The sequence below is a fragment of the Helianthus annuus genome, chromosome 10 (assembly GCF_002127325.2).
Source record: "Helianthus annuus cultivar XRQ/B chromosome 10, HanXRQr2.0-SUNRISE, whole genome shotgun sequence".
NCBI classification, from domain to species: domain Eukaryota; kingdom Viridiplantae; phylum Streptophyta; class Magnoliopsida; order Asterales; family Asteraceae; genus Helianthus; species Helianthus annuus.
The window spans coordinates 80934728-80950474 of NC_035442.2; positions in this window are offsets into that span (position 1 = coordinate 80934728).

A 15747-nucleotide genomic window follows, 5' to 3' on the forward strand; every position below is an offset into this window, starting at 1 on the left:
TTTTCACAAAATTTAAACGTGATAAATATATTTAGTAAATATATTTTTCACAACGTTACTTGTTAATTATTTGTGAAGATAATTAAATATTATTTTTAGGGTAAAAATAATTTTATCAAATGTTAACGAACCCAAAATAATACGAACGCTTTCACGATAAACATATAAGTTACACCGGTAATTATTATTACCACTTGATCGTTAAAACGTAACTTACGCATTTTAAGGAAATATTTATGAACGCGTATTTTTGTTAAAGTATTATTTTGGGAAAATCATACGTGTTAAAATATAATATTTTTGAGAAAAATAATTATATTTTGGAGTTAGGAATAAATATATATTAAGTGAGACTTAATAACATATTTCAAAGATATACGAACACACATGTATTAAATCCCCCATCCTTGGGAAGGAAAATAATTACCAAGTATGCACATAATGTAAACACAAAATAGTTGTCTAACTATTTCCCAAAACTTAAACCATAAAGCTAAGGCACGGCCGTCCGTCTAATAGAGTTAGTACATGTAGGTCGTTGCACAGCTGCTTGACTTGGAGACATACTTGGTAGAGACGCACCACTGTGAGTTCATGTCCCCCTTTTCTCTTAACTGTTTTCAGTTTTCTAAACTGCGGGGGTGAAATACATGTTACTATGATTACGAATATTTCTTACATGGTATGGTTAGCGTAAGGAGGGTTATTACTTAGATCATGTGAATGGGTAGGCGGAAACTTGAGGTCATTAATCCTCAGGGTAGGACCGAGGGGCAGGAGCGGTAGATCTATCTGGGTGTAGCGAGCCCAGCCTCAGGCCCAGCATAACGGAACTCGGGGTGACTTTGTTCCCAACGCATAAATCTGCTAGGTTTGAGCCTTCCTACTTGCATTTCACACATATCAATGGCCTTGCAAACCATTGGTGATCTCTTCTTTTTCCTTATTTGCTACATACCAGGGTTTTTATAAATACAAAGGTTTATTTACTCACTTACGCATGAACTCGCTCAACATTATTGTTGATTTTTCAACTTACATGTATTTCAGGGAACTAAAGGATCTGGCGCGGTATGTCACGTTTTCCCGCTGCACTAGTACGAGGTCATCCGGGTTTAGGGAATGTGACTCTTTCCTGGACAAGTCACAGTCCTTAAACTGTGTTTGTGTTATGTTGATGTTTGTGTTTGTTGAACAATGTTTATGTCATTAGGATGTGGTTCTCTTAAAACAATGTTGTTGTATTTGGATTTTAAAACGTGATCGAATGGATGATCTTGCATGATTTTATTTCACATAGCTTGTTATGATTAAGCTATGGTATTGAGAAGTCACACCAAATTAACCACGCTTCCGCAAAGCCAGGGTGTGACAGCTTGGTATCAGAGCTCTGATCATAAGCGAACCAGGATTCCTTCTCGAGTCTAGACTATGATCACTAGGGCTCTCACGAAAACATTTTTACTGCATACCACTTAAGTCCAGATCCTAAACGTTTTTACAAACAAATGTTGAGCACATTTTATATATTATTTTTAGGCTCAGTCTTGGAGGCTGAGGCTCGGTCTTGGAGACCGAGGCTCGATCTAAGAGATCGAGGTAGATGGCTAGTGAGACTAGGAAGAGTAGGCTCAATCTTGGAGGCTGAGGCTCGGTCTTGGAGACCGATGTGACACTTCGGATTTTCCCGGGAAACTTTCTTGATGTAACGTTTCGTGTACGTATTTTATTAAATGAAAACGATGAATTATCTGTTATATCGTGTTATGTGTACGTATGTGTATATATATATATATATGTAGGCGTGTATGTATATAAGTGAGTTGAGCCGGAACCTTGAATACACCCGCAAACCCGACTCGAGACCACCCGGTCTCGAGTGAACCGTGAACAACAAAAAAGGGCCGGTTGTTTGGTTTGGGCCGGTTAAGGCCTTGTGATCGAGAACCCAACCCGGAATCACCCTAACCCACTCGCAACCTTATATAAACCAACCCACCCCTCCCTTAACCATTTTTACAACACTCCTCTCACAACACTCTCACACTCTCCTCTCATCTCTCTCACTAAACCCTACAAACACCAACACTCACCATCATCCTCTTCCTACTCGGAACCAACCGGAGACACCAAGGCCCCCGGATCGAGCTCAAGATCACCATCCGAAAGTCGGTTCATCGGATCTTCACACCCTCTACATCAACCGGTTAGTGTTTTGTTGGTTAATATGGTTCTCGGTTGATTATTAGTGGTAGGTTAGGTAGCATTGTTATTGGTTAGTGCTTGAATGTGATGTTGTAGTTATGAAATGCTTGTTTGGTGATAAAAGTGGTTGCTTGAAATGAATCTTGTGTCTTAATGAAAATGATCCGATTTTGTGATAAATAGTTTTGTTATTCGGTTAATGTTAGATGCTTGTTTGAATGACTTTTGACCGAATAATTAATATGCATGATTTGCTTGATCTCACGAGTTGTGGTTTATGATGAAGCATGCTAGACTAGGAACCGAGAATAATAATGCCGATTATGTCAAAACAGATTGTGTTAAATATGTGTTCTTTGATCTTATGGTTTTTGTGCTTAAATGATGAATGTGGTTTGAATATTGTTTGATTATGTGATGAACAGTTTGAAGATGGTTTGTATATTCAAAATATGTGTGTTTGATCCATTTTAGACAAGGGTTAGACAAGAAAACATGTTTTAGTGGCATAGTACAATCTGATTTCATGAAATTGCAATTCTATTGGCCAGTACTGTTTGCAGGTTCTAGAAACTGATTCATGTGCACGTAATCACGGTTGCGAGTCGCAACCTTTGGTTGCTACTCGAGACCACAGCAGGATTTGTCGAGACCTCCCGGTTGCGAGTCGTAATCAACGCGTATCGAGTCCGGTTGCGAGTCGGAACTGCTGGTTGCGAGTCGTAATCTCTGGTTGCGACTCGTAATCAAAACGTGACGAACCGAGACCTCGGTTGCGAGTCGCAACCTTGGTTGCGAGTCACCTTTGTCTCGACTGGGCTGTTATTGGGCCAAAGAACTTGTTGGATTATCTGTTATCTGGACTGCTTGTGTAACTGTTACTGTTTAGGCCCAATACCCCAACTGTTTGTATATTCGCATGTTATACGTGTTTGCTATATGTACTGCCATACGTGTTCGCTATGTGTTTACTTGTACCCGACTTGACCCATGTTTGGTAACCATGTTAGGACGTGGTGACCAACATACTTAACCAAGTAACGTATCATACCGAGCAACCCAAGGTGAGTTCACAACTTAAAAGCATGCGTCCCGGTGGTTTGGGACACGAGACTAAAACAACCCTATCCCCTTGTAAAGGGGATACCATTTACATTCCTTCCCTAGTTATTGGGAACAAACTTACTTTTCCTTCCCTTGTCATTGGGAAATCTTTTAGTTAATTACTGTTTATACGGAATGCAACCAACGGCACTAAACGCAACTCTATCACTCAAGTCCCTACTACATAATACCGATTAGTCGCCGGGGCCAGGCGAACGGGTTATTAGTTGATAGCGCTATTTAGGTTTTACCAACCTCACACCGTGCCATGGTATGGGATCGGTCGTGAACTAATGTACTCAGGCATCCGTCAATGATGATAGAACATTGACATCGGGGCATCCTGCGGAAACGCAAACGGTTACCTAGTGTTCGGTATTGGAAAAACAGTTTAGTCGCTAACTTTTGGGGTAGCTCCCCATGGCATGTATAAACGGGTAAATTAACTGGTGAAACGAGTTTTTGGTAATTAAAACTGGACAACTAGTGAACTCACTCAGCATTATTGTTGACCCCCTTACTGCATGCTTTGCAGGTGGCCAGTGACTGGAGCAGCTGCTTGGGATGTGTAGTGGTCGTCTGCCCGTGTGTTGGGCATTTATCATGCTTACCTTATGAACATTGTTTAAAACTGTTAATTATGCTTCCGCTACATTTTACTCTGAACTTAAGACATTGAACTCTAATCTTAACACTTGCTAATCGTGTGGTTAGTAAGTATTACTTTTGTTAACAATTTAATTGTTCAGTATAATTGGTGGCTGGATCCTGGTCAGTCACGCCCTCGAAGCGGGTGTTATCCGCAGGTGGATTTTGGGGGTGTGACAGATTGGTATCAGAGCCATTGGTTATAGTGAACTTGGTTTTAAAAAGGGGAAAAATCTTTTTGAGAAAAACCAGACTATAACCCGTGACTCGTGACGACACTACACTCCAAGTGCAAGGCTCGACTTATCTGACCTCATAGCTCGGACCTATAGTTACTTACTTAATTGTCTTATGCTTTCTGCTTTACTATACGTACTAGTTTGCCTGATTAGATAGATACACCTTCTCTCTTCTATCTCATTCTCGCTATGTTACGACATCACACTCATACTATATTTCTGGTTATGAAGACAATGAGTGGACGCGGACGAGGAAACGTCAACATGACTCAGGCTCAATTCACTAACCTGCTCAACACTGTGGCTGCAGCTTTCGCAGCTCACCCTATAGGTAAACTCGTTGTTTTAGGATGTTTGGATCCTACCGCCACATCGTCTTTTCGCCTCTAAACCTATTTCGCTTCACTCCTCACAACAGGTCAGCCTGCACCTGTGCAACCGCGTGTCTGTACCTTCAAGACCTTCATGGATTGCAAGCCTCTTCCGTTCAGTGGCACTGAGGGTGCCATAGGACTCCTACACTGGATCGAGAAGGTCGAAGCTGTCTTCGCTGTCTGCGAGTGTCCCCCTGCTAATTGGGTGAAGTTTGCTACTGGTACTCTAGAGGGAAGCGCACTTTCATGGTGGAAGGCGCAAATTCAAATGCTTGGTTTGGAGACTGCAAACGCTACTGCATGGGAAGATTTCAAGGATATGATCAAAGAAGAGTACTGTCACAGGGATGACATCCACAAACTCGAGGACGAGTACTATGAACTCAAGATGGTTGGGTCAGAGATTGAGACCTACACCAAACTGTCCAACGACTACGCTGCTCTTTGTCCAAACTTGTCCCGACCCATGTACCGAAGGATCGAATTGTACATCAAGGGCTTAGTCCCAGAGATCAGGAGCCATGTAACCTCGGCTAACCTCCCTACTATACAGCCCGTGGTTCGTCTTGCCCACAAACTCACCAACCAGGCTGTGGAGGAGGGCAGGTTGCCCAAAAGGATCAGTGCTGTGGAAGGAAGTTCTAGTGATGGTAAACGAAAGTGGGATGGAAATCAGGGCAAGGATGCTAACCCTACTTAAGCCCCAGCTCAGCAAAGGAAAACTGACAACAACAAAGGCACTCAGCAACAGGGTGGCTACCGGGGAAGCTACCCTAAGTGCAACAAGTGTAACAGGCACCACAATGGGGCATGTAACAAGGGTCAGTGTCAGTGATGCCACAAGATGGGGCACGAAGCCAAGGATTGTAGAAGTCAGTTCCCAGCAAGGCAGAACCAGCAACAACCCCAACAGCAACAACAGCAGGGAAACAACAGAGCATGTTTTAAATGCGGGGCAACAGGGCACATGCGGAAGGATTGCCCTGAGCTGAATCAGAATCGCAACAACCAGGGAGCTGGGAACAATGAACAAAACAACAATGCTGGGAATGCAAGGGGAAGAGCTTTCGTGATTGGAGCTGGAGAAGCAAGGAACGACCCCAACGTCGTGGCGGGTAAGTTCCTACTTGATGATCGTTATGTTTCTGTGTTATTTGATTCCGGTGCCGATGCCAGTTATGCATCCCTTCGCATTAGTAAGAAACCTAAGCACCCGCCTGCATTATTAAGTTCTAAGCACATCGTCGAGATAGCTAATGGTAAGAACATCGAGGCCACGCACGTGATCCACGACTGCACACTAGAATTGTCTGGCCACACGTTTAGTATCGATCTTTTCCCCGTCAAACTTGGAAGCTTCGACGTCGTCATTGGTATGGATTGGTTATCCAAACATCGCGCTGAAATCCTCTGTCAAGAGAAAGCAGTTCGTATACCTCGTCGTTCCGGCCAACCCCTCATCGTCAAAGGTAACAAAGGTGGAGAAGTCACAGGCATTATCTCGCTTTTAAAAGCCCAGAAGTGTTTACAAAAAGGGCACACCGCTATCCTAGCACTCGTCACCAATACTCACGAAAAGGAAAAGAGGATTGAAGATTTTCCTGTAGTACGCGACTATCCCGAGGTATTTCCTGAGGAACTACCTGGACTCCCTCCTCACCGTCAGGTCGAATTCCAAATCGAGCTAGCTCCCGGAGCAGCACCCATAGCTCGTGCACCGTACCGTTTAGCCCCTGCAGAACTGAAGGAACTCTCTACGCAACTACAAGAACTACTGGATAAAGGATTTATCCGTCCTAGTTCATCACCCTGGGGAGCACCAGTACTCTTTGTCAAGAAGAAGGATGGCACATTCCGAATGTGCATCGACTATCGTGAGTTGAACAAGGTTACCATCAAGAATCGTTACCCTCTCCCGCGCATCGACGACCTATTCGATCAGTTGCAAGGATCGAGCTACTATTCAAAGATTGACCTGCGATCAGGCTATCATCAGCTGAGAGTTCGTAATGAAGATATTTCCAAGACTGCATTCAGGACTCGTTATGGTCACTATGAATTCCTCGTTATGCCTTTTGGAATGACTAACGCACCTGCAGTGTTCATGGATCTTATGAACCGCGTATGTAAGCCTTACCTTGACAAATTCGTGATTGTGTTTATCGACGACATCCTGATTTATTCGAAAAGTCAAGAGGAGCATGAACAACACCTACGCCTTATTCTGGAACTCCTTCGCAACGAGCAGCTGTACGCCAAATTCTCTAAATGTGACTTCTGGCTTCGAGAAGTCCATTTCCTCGGCCATGTAGTTAACAAGAACGGGATTCATGTTGACCCAGCTAAGATCGAATCAATAAAGAACTGGCCTACGCCTAAGACTCCCACTGAAGTTCGCCAATTCTTGGGTTTGGCAGGCTACTACCGCAGATTCATTCAGGGATTCTCAAAGATTGCACAACCCCTCACGACTCTCACTCAGAAAGGTGTCGCCTACAAGTGGAATGAAGCACAGGAAGCTGCTTTTCAGAGGCTTAAGGATAACCTCTGTAGCGCTCCTATTCTCTCGTTGCCTGAAGGCACTGACGACTTTGTGGTTTACTGCGATGCATCTATTCATGGGCTCGGCTGCGTGTTGATGCAACGCGAGAAAGTTATTGCCTACGCCTCACGACAACTCAAGACGCATGAAAGAAACTACACTACGCATGATTTGGAACTGGGAGCAGTGGTTTTTGCTCTTAAGATATGGAGACATTACCTGTACGGTACCAAGTGCACGATTTACACCGATCACAGGAGTCTCGAGCATATCTTTAGGCAAAAGGAATTGAACATGCGACAGCGTCGATGGGTCGAACTCTTGAATGACTACGAATGCGCCATCAAATACCATCCGGGCAAGGCCAATGTCGTGGCAGACGCCCTCAGCCGAAAGGACACTATACCAAAGCGCGTGCGAGCATTGCAACTTACCATCCAGTCTAACCTCCCTACCCAGATTCGAAATGCTCAAGTCGAAGCATTGAAGCCGGAGAACATCAGGGCTGAGTCTCTGCGAGGGTCGAGACAGCAACTAGAACAGAAAGAAGGTGGTGCTTACTATGTAGCAGGGCGCATTTGGGTCCCTCTCTATGGGGGTTTACGTGAACTCGTGATGGATGAAGCCCACAAATCCCGCTATTCCGTACATCCTGGTTCGGACAAGATGTACCACGATTTGAAGACTACATACTGGTGGCCTGGTATGAAGGCCCACATAGCAGCATACGTCAGCAAATGTTTGACTTGCGCCAGAGTCAAGACAGAGTACCAGAAGCCAGCAGGTCTACTCCAACAACCAGAAATCCCGAAATGGAAATGGGAGCAAATTTCCATGGATTTTGTTACAGGGTTACCTAGGTCCCAACGCGGAAATGATACTATTTGGGTAATAGTGGATCGACTGACCAAGTCCGCGCACTTTCTGGCTATTAAGGAAACAGACAAGTTTTCTACCTTGGCGGAGATTTACTTAAAGGAAGTAGTTTCGAGGCACGGAGTGCCAACCTCAATTATTTCCGACCGAGACGCTCGATTTACTTCGGAATTGTGGCAAGCTATGCACAAATCCTTTGGCTCACGATTGGATATGAGCACCGCTTATCACCCGCAAACGGATGGACAGTCTGAACGAACCATCCAGACTCTAGAAGACATGCTTAGAGCGTGTGTGATTGATTTCGGCAAGAACTGGGAGAAGCATCTACCGCTAGTAGAGTTCTCCTACAACAACAGTTACCACACTAGTATTCAGGCAGCACCTTTTGAGGCATTGTACGGTCGTAAATGCCAGTCACCTCTCTGCTGGGCGGAAATCGGTGATAGTCAAATCACGGGCCCAGAGATGGTGGTAGACACAACGGAAAAGATTGCCCAGATCAGACAACGCATGGCGGCAGCTCGTGACCGTCAGAAGAGCTACGCTGATAAGCGTAGGAAACCATTGGAATTCCAGGTCGGTGACCGGGTTCTACTTAAAGTCTCACCCTGGAAGGGTGTGGTTCGCTTTGGAAAACGGGGCAAGCTTAATCCGCGATATATCGGACCATTCGAAATTACCGAGAAGATCGGTAAGGTTGCTTATAGATTGAACCTGCCTGAAGAACTGAGCGCGGTACACAACGTTTTCCACGTATCCAATCTGAAGAAGTGTCTGTCAGATGAAACGCTCGTAATTCCTTTCAAGGAACTAACCATTGATGAACAGCTACACTTTACTGAGGAACCGATTGAGATCACGGATCGAGAGATCAAAATCCTCAAACGTAGCCAGATACCTCTTGTACGAGTCCGTTGGAACTCGCGACGTGGCCCAGAGTATACCTGGGAGCGGGAAGACCAGATGAAGCACAAGTATCCCCAGTTGTTCCCAAACGAAAACCCCAGCACTGAAGCTACAGCCGAATTTCGGGACGAAATTCCAAACTAACGGGGGGATGATGTGACACCCCGTTGAAACGCTTTCACTCACACTAGCTTGACAGTGGCTGCCTTAACTTTCGGGACGAAAGTTCCTAAAACTTGGGGATAATGTGACACTTCGGATTTTCCCGGGAAACTTTCTTGATGTAACGTTTCGTGTACGTATTTTATTAAATGAAAACGATGAATTATCTGTTATATCGTGTTATGTGTACGTATGTATATATATATATATATATGTAGGCGTGTATGTATATAAGTGAGTTGAGCCGGAACCTTGAATACACCCGCAAACCCGACTCGAGACCACCCGGTCTCGAGTGAACCGTGAACAACAAAAAAGGGGCCGGTTGTTTGGTTTGGGCCGGTTAAGGCCTTGTGATCGAGAACCCAACCCGGAATCACCCTAACCCACTCGCAACCTTATAAACCAACCCACCCCTCCCTTAACCATTTTTACAACACTCCTCTCACAACACTCTCACACTCTCCTCTCATCTCTCTCACTAAACCCTACAAACACCAACACTCACCATCATCCTCTTCCTACTCGGAACCAACCGGAGACACCAAGGCCCCCGGATCGAGCTCAAGATCACCATCCGAAAGTCGGTTCATCGGATCTTCACACCCTCTACATCAACCGGTTAGTGTTTTGTTGGTTAATATGGTTCTCGGATGATTATTAGTGGTAGGTTAGGTAGCATTGTTATTGGTTAGTGCTTGAATGTGATGTTGTAGTTATGAAATGCTTGTTTGGTGATAAAAGTGGTTGCTTGAAATGAATCTTGTGTCTTAATGAAAATGATCCGATTTTGTGATAAATAGTTTTGTTATTCGGTTAATGTTAGATGCTTGTTTGAATGACTTTTGACCGAATAATTAATATGCATGATTTGCTTGATCTCACGAGTTGTGGTTTATGATGAAGCATGCTAGACTAGGAACCGAGAATAATAATGCCGATTATGTCAAAACAGATTGTGTTAAATATGTGTTCTTTGATCTTATGGTTTTCGTGCTTAAATGATGAATGTGGTTTGAATATTGTTTGATTATGTGATGAACAGTTTGAAGATGGTTCGTATATTCAAAATATGTGTGTTTGATCCATTTTAGACAAGGGTTAGACAAGAAAACATGTTTTAGTGGCATAGTACAATCTGATTTCATGAAATTGCAATTCTATTGGCCAGTACTGTTTGCAGGTTCTAGAAACTGATTCATGTGCACGTAATCACGGTTGCGAGTCGCAACCTTTGGTTGCTACTCGAGACCACAGCAGGATTTGTCGAGACCTCCCGGTTGCGAGTCGTAATCAACGCGTATCGAGTCCGGTTGCGAGTCGGAACTGCTGGTTGCGAGTCGTAATCTCTGGTTGCGACTCGTAATCAAAACGTGACGAACCGAGACCTCGGTTGCGAGTCGCAACCTTGGTTGCGAGTCACCTTTGTCTCGACTGGGCTGTTATTGGGCCAAAGAACTTGTTGGATTATCTGTTATCTGGACTGCTTGTGTAACTGTTACTGTTTAGGCCCAATACCCCAACTGTTTGTATATTCGCATGTTATACGTGTTTGCTATATGTACTGCCATACGTGTTCGCTATGTGTTTACTTGTACCCGACTTGACCCATGTTTGGTAACCATGTTAGGACGTGGTGACCAACATACTTAACCAAGTAACGTATCATACCGAGCAACCCAAGGTGAGTTCACAACTTAAAAGCATGCGTCCCGGTGGTTTGGGACACGAGACTAAAACAACCCTATCCCCTTGTAAAGGGGATACCATTTACATTCCTTCCCTAGTTATTGGGAACAAACTTACTTTTCCTTCCCTTGTCATTGGGAAATCTTTTAGTTAATTACTGTTTATACGGAATGCAACCAACGGCACTAAACGCAACTCTATCACTCAAGTCCCTACTACATAATACCGATTAGTCGCCGGGGCCAGGCGAACGGGTTATTAGTTGATAGCGCTATTTAGGTTTTACCAACCTCACACCGTGCCATGGTATGGGATCGGTCGTGAACTAATGTACTCAGGCATCCGTCAATGATGATAGAACATTGACATCGGGGCATCCTGCGGAAACGCAAACGGTTACCTAGTGTTCGGTATTGGAAAAACAGTTTAGTCGCTAACTTTTGGGGTAGCTCCCCATGGCATGTATAAACGGGTAAATTAACTGGTGAAACGAGTTTTTGGTAGTCAGAATACAGAAACCTATCCTTCAAAGTCGCGCGCATTCGAGAATAGCGATTGTGAGTACACAGCGTATAGTATAGCATAAGCGAGCAACATAGCATGCGATCACCAGCGATTTGTTAGCATATTGGGATAGATGTGCAGTGCGATTCGTGTGTGTCGATCAAAACGAGAATGAGAGGCGAGTAAATGACCAAAAATCGGAACACATAAATAGGTAAAACCACAGATAAACACATAAAATCGGCGAATATCAGAGTCAGCAGTTGCAGGCTCAGAATTGAAAACACATAAAAATCGGCGAAAAATGCGAGGTTGAAATCGAATATAGATTGACTAAGGTTTCATTAAAACATGTCTACCAAGCCTTAGGTGATTCGACTATTCTCAAGGACCACTAGTATACGTTTTGGCCTAAAGGACTGTGCTCTATCACCGTTATACGGTGATTGGCACACATTCTTTCGGTTATTTACGCAACTTGAGTCCTTGGAATCCATCGAGACTTTGGTGAGAGTTTTGCGAAACCAAAATAAGGGCGGAACAAGTCGTCAAGGTTCGGGTTTCACCCCTGGCTTAACAACTTCGTCACTGTTTTGATAAAATCGAGAAGAAAATCTGCGTTAAAGTGCGGATTTCACTCCTGTTTCCACGCAAATTCTCGTGTTATATAGACAAAATGTGGGTCGAACAAGCGATCTAATTGAGAGTTTGCGGGTTTCACCCCTAATCTCGATCCAATTACCGGTTCAGTGTAGTGCGACCGCCTTAGGAAAGGCAGTTGTGATAGTATAGCATGAGTGCGAGCGAGAATTAGCAAGTAAGCTTGCGCAGGACCCTTACAGGGTACGCACAAGTTGGTCCATCGGTACTTAAACTATAGACTAGGTCGTTTCTGAGACGTCGACCCGGACTAGGTCGAGTCTTGCCTAATTCCCTGCAATTATGGCTCTGATACCAATCTGTCACACCCCAACCGATGGCTGAATCATCGGGGCGCGACACTGAGCGAAACAGATTGTTTAAAGAAATTCCATAACGACTAAGTTACCAAATAGTTTAAATATTATGTCCCATAAGATAATCTAGTTATTATAGATAGAGATAATCTTCAAACGATAAAACATGTTCCGACAACTCAGATTTCAATAAATAAAAATAACTTGTCTTTGTTTCTAGACTCTTTCCTAGCCTCGATTTCACGGTAAAGAAAGCATCCTAGCATCCTAAGCACCTGTCACATACGTTAAAGTAAAAGTCAATACACATAGTGTAAAGGTGAGCATACAAGTTTAATAGCTATAGTAGAGTTCGAAATCGTTTACGCATAATCAGCATGTACACGGTGTGAAATGAAGCACGTAAGTTATCGACATGATCCTATCAATACCAATGACTGCGGGTTGACTGCGCAAGGCAGTTCGTAATGCATGTTCACCACTGTGAATCATGTGATTAATTGTCCTTAACAACCCCTGAGTGAACAGGTGCTGAGTCTAAACTATAGTATTATCGTTGCTAAGGCAGGTAGACAGCAATCCATGTGTAAACATAACAAACAAGCATTCATTAAGTCACATATAACATGCAGTAGCGGTCAGCGTTTAATGTAACATTTGTGCCTAAAATCATTGTGAACAGTTCAGTTATCAATAAAACAATGTTATTTGATCCCAATGTTTGTTTGGTTATGTTTTACATTTTTCATGTTTTGACTTTTGTTCAATTTCAAACTCTACATCGCTTTCTGGAGAATTATACGCAAACTGGTGCGTAAACGTACTCAGTTTAACGCGACAAATACTCCGGAACATCAACAAATACTTAACATACCTTAAATAACCTTTACATAACTTAGAAATAAGTTTTGAAGGCTTTGGTGTGGCAAAAACAAGTTAATTCGCTTACAGGGACTAAACTTGACAAACTGCGAAAGTATGCTGATTCGTACTAAAACAGACATTCCAGAACATGCCCATAAGTTAAACATACCATAAATATCCTTTACATAGCTTAGAAATAGGCTTTGAGGGGTTCGGTATGCTAAAATAAACTTTTGGATCATTCAGGGACTAAAAGCGTCAAAAAGTGTATAAGTTTGCACTTTCGCGCATAACTTACATTCTGAATACATCCGGACATCCAAAAATTTATGTAAGCATCTTAATATTATGCCTTAGTGTTTAGCATGAGAAAAATCCATTCGTCTCGCAATTTGGATCGTTTTTCGCGCTTATGCGCATTCCGTCGTAATTAAGCGAACATCGCAATCGTACGACCAAACGAACCAACATCCGGCATATTTTTGAGCATGTTTCATGTCCTCAATGTTTAAGCATCATTTTAGGGTTTTAAAGATGGCTTAATGAGCCTTAAACATGTCGGAAATGGCCTTAAACCACAACAGGGACCTAAACTGTCATTTCTGAAACTTGTTTTCTGATCTGGACATCCAGGCGGCCCGCGTAAGCCCAGGATGATCTTTTACGCGGCCCGCGTCAGCCTCCCAGACCAGATTCAATGTTTTTAATCAACTTGTAACAGCCTTTCAAACCTCCAAAGGGCAATGCCACTTGTCAAATCCCTATGGTGGGGGCAAAATAAGCCACCACAACATTGCGACAAGTGTACGGGTGAGATCGAGGCACGTTATTCAAGAAACGATCCTAACGGTCTTGCATAGCCTATAAATACCCCCCCCCCCATTTTTGTTTTAAACCCACAAATCTGATCTAAAAGCTCTAAGTTGAGGCCATTGCTTCATACCTGAGCTCCTGGATCAAGATTAGCTTTCGGGGACCCTTCGTAAGTGTTCTTTCGTTCTTTTATCGCTTTCTAGTCCTAAATTCAAACTATGTTTGACTTTCTGCATTGACCAGCTTATGGTCAACACGAAGTTCGTTTGAACTTCATAACGTGAGCGTGATCACGATGGTTATAGTCCCTAGTGACTACACCTACTGATCACCACGTTATCTAGGCTCAGTGACGAGTCGTAGTTTCGGCCAACATGCGCATTCTTGCGTATTTTTTAACCAAACTACTCATAGGTATCAAAACCGTTTGTTTTGATACCAAACCTGTTTTCTAAACTTAGTTAAGCATGTTCTAACATGCTTAGCTCGTCACTTTAGTTTAGTGCTTATATAGGGTCGTAAGGTAAGCGATCTAAGCAATCGCTTATACTTTCGAACCCGACCCATTTGGTCGATCATTAGGATCCGACCAAACACATTAGGTGACCATAGTATATAGGGAATAACCTTTTGAGGTTATACCTTATGGTCACTTCGTTTAAGTAGTTGTGTGATAGGTAATTTATATGCCTTAGGTAAATTACCAAAATGCCCTTTTTACGCCAAAATTCATTTTAAGCATATGTAACATAACTTTTGGTATCTAAACTGATTTGGCAATAATATTAGACATGTTAAGGCATATTTTACTTATCATAGGGCTAGTTAGGCGTTCCAAACGCGTTTCACGCGAACGACGCGTTAAAGTAGCATAAGCTACCTAAACGGGTCGTAATGGGTCGTAAGCACTTAGGTTAGGTTTCATTTTAGTATGTAGGCTTTGTTAAACCATATTACACGAGTCTCCATACTCGTTTGGTTTACGAACCCTCATTCTATCCAATCGTCCGAATTAGGTCCGGTATATTAACATAGTTACCTATATTAGGTGCCGGTTGATATCCGTGATCTCTAGCATTATTTGGTTGTTACTCAAGGACTTCTAAGCAATCTCAAGTGAGTACATACACCCCTCTTTTACTGATTTCCAAACTGTTTTGGGGTGAAACACATGTGCCTACTTGCTACTTTCATGCTTTTCATGCTTTCATATCATATGCTTGTTATGTTCAATAGTACACTTATAGTACATGATTTCCTTGTTTTTATGCTATGTATGCCCATTGTGTGCATACTTAGTACATTGTTTTACATTACATTTTATGCTATGTATGCCCGTTGTGTGCGTACTTAGTACATTATTTTACATTATATTTTATGCTATGTATGCCCATTGTGTGCGTACTTAGTACATTTATTCATCACATGCCTACTTTTTGGTATGACATTTGGTTTGTTTGAATAAAACAATGTACATTCATTAACACCGATCATGCCGCTCGTTAGTAGGTAATGGTACCATAGGACTTGACAACTCCCATTCCTGAAATCTCGGGTTTGTTTGGATTGGAAGGAATGACCGAATTCGATAAACATAATACATATAGACCTTTAATTTGTTTAAAGGTCTATCACCACAGTCACAAAGGCTTGAATGTATGCATTTTCACAACACCGCATAGATGTTTGTATCAGTATAGCATGCATTTGTTCCACAAAACATAACTTTGACTTAAACTATGTTTAATTCAATACCCTGTTTTTGTGCATTTTACCTATGGCCTAGTTAATATATTTCACATGCCATACATGATATTTTGGATACACATTATATGATTTACATTAAACATAAACATTTTGAC